Raw genomic sequence first — 2271 nt, 5'->3', positions numbered from 1 at the left:
ACCATCATATTTGAGGGACAATTTTGCCAGGTATATAATTCTTGGTTGAAAAATTTTCTCTTTCATTGTTTTATATATACCATCCCATTGCCTTCTTGCTTGCATGGTTTCTGCTGAGAAATCAGAGCTTATTCCTACTGGTTTTCCTTTGTATGTAACTTTTTGTTTTTCCTGTGCTCCTTTCAGGATTCTTTCTTTGTCTTTGGTTTTGATGAGTTCAATGATGATATGTCTTGGTGATTTTTTTGGGGGAGGGTCTATCCTGTTTTGGGTTCATTGGACTTCCTGAATGGATATATTCTCATCTTTCATCATATCAGGGGAGTTCTCGTCCAACAAATCTTGGACAGTTTCAGTGGTTTCATTTTTCTCTTCCTGTTCTGGAATTCCAGTGACACATAGGTTATTCTTTCTGATGTTATCCCACATGAACCTTAGGTTTTCTACATTTTGTTTTGATCTTTTTTCTGATTAATTCTTTTCCAAAGGAATATTCAGGAATTTATCTTCAATCTCATTAATTCTGTCTTCCATAGCATCAATTCTATTCCTTTACACTTTCAATGTGTTATCTATTTCTGACAATTTAGTATTAATCTTTTGGAATTCTACCTGTAGATTTAGAATGATTTCTAATTTTTCATTTATTTTGTCATTTTGTTCTTGTATTTTCTTCCAAAATTCTTCTAGGGTTTTTTCTGTGTTTTCCTTGATCTGTCTCTTAATCCTTTGAAGATACCTAAATATAATTCTTTTGAATTCCTTATTAGGGAGTTCCAATGCTGCTTTTTCTTCAGGGATGTGTTCTGAGTCTGTATCCTGCTCCCTTGTTTCTACTACTTTATCTTGCTTCTTTGTGTGGACTGTGATGGTCTGCTGTCTCCAAGACATTGTGATGTTGTTGTATTTAGATCTGTGTTAACTGTTTGTGAAGAGCAGCTAAGAGTGAGTCAGGCTTTTCTTGGTGGTTGTTTATCATTGCTGGAGAAGGAAGTGGTGGCTCTCACTCAATAAGTGAAGCTGCAGGATGTGTGTGTGTAGTTGTGTTATATGGGGACTGTTTCTGTCTCCCACTCAGACAAAAATAGCAATTAAATAACCATCAAAAAATTAAAAGCAAATGGACAAAAAACACACTGTGTAAATCATACAGGAAGAGTAACCAAAAGAAGAAAAAAAGGGGGGAAAAAACCCCCACAGTATCTGGGAGAGGGCAATAAGAGACAAAAGGTAGAGAAGGAAAATAATGAAGAAAAAAAATGGGAAAAATGCAAAAAGAAAAACAAGCAATGGGGTTAACTATGAGAAAGAAAAAAAAATGGAACTAGGAACAGGGAAAAGAAAATAAGTAGAACCTGAGAAGGGAAGAATAAAGAATAATAATAAAAAAGACAAAAGTAATAATAATAAGGATGGTTTAAAACAGATTAAAAAAAAACTAAAAAAGAAGAAAAAAGAAAAAAAATCGGGGCAGGTGGGGCAGGGCACACAGGCTCCATCCAAGCACAGAGACTGGGATGGAATTCCTGCTGGCCTAGAAGGTGGGTGGGAGTGACTGATGGCTGCACCTCTGTTCACTAAGAAGGTTTTGGATATAAGAGTAACAAAGGGAATGTTACAACTTTCCAGTCATAGGTGTCTGGAATGTTGTTGTGGTTCCCAACAAGTAGAGCCTGTTCTTAAATCTCTGGAATCTGGGAGAATGCTGTCACTTTAAATATCCAAAATGGTCAAACCACTTGTAAACATTCAAAATGACTGCACGCTCTGGACAGGCAAAAGTTCATAGCTCATCCCACCTTCCTCTTTGCTATTTCCCCTTTTATTCACCAGCCACCAGAGCAATCCTTCGTGCAGTCCCTGTCTAGGAGGGCTGATTTTTAGGTTAATTCTTAGGTCCTAACATCACTTGGCAATATCAAAGCTGTCTGTACCGTCAGGATCACTGCCAGACTGCAGCTCTAAATATCTCCTTTTCTGGTTTTTCATGAAAATTCTTCTGCTAGTTGAAGTTTAGTCCATTTCTATACCCTTCCCTTCAACACTCAGGGGTCCAGGATTATCCCCTACATCTGTGTAATTTAGTTTCCCTTTTCTTTGTCAAAGAGGGTCTGTGCAGTCTTTCTGCTTATTCCACAATCTGACCAGAACTCCCTCTTTCTTCTTTTTTGACATGTGCATTTATTGCTATAAATTGACCTCAGAACACTGGTTTTGTTGTGTCCTAAAGATGTTGGTATGTTATGTTTTCATTCTAATTTGATTCAAGGA

Source organism: Orycteropus afer, unplaced genomic scaffold (genome assembly GCF_000298275.1).
Source record: "Orycteropus afer afer isolate SDZICR_OR568_19922 unplaced genomic scaffold, OryAfe1.0 scaffold00013, whole genome shotgun sequence".
In the NCBI taxonomy this organism is placed as follows: Eukaryota; Metazoa; Chordata; class Mammalia; order Tubulidentata; family Orycteropodidae; genus Orycteropus; species Orycteropus afer.
Note: the sequence above shows the minus strand (reverse complement) of the source record.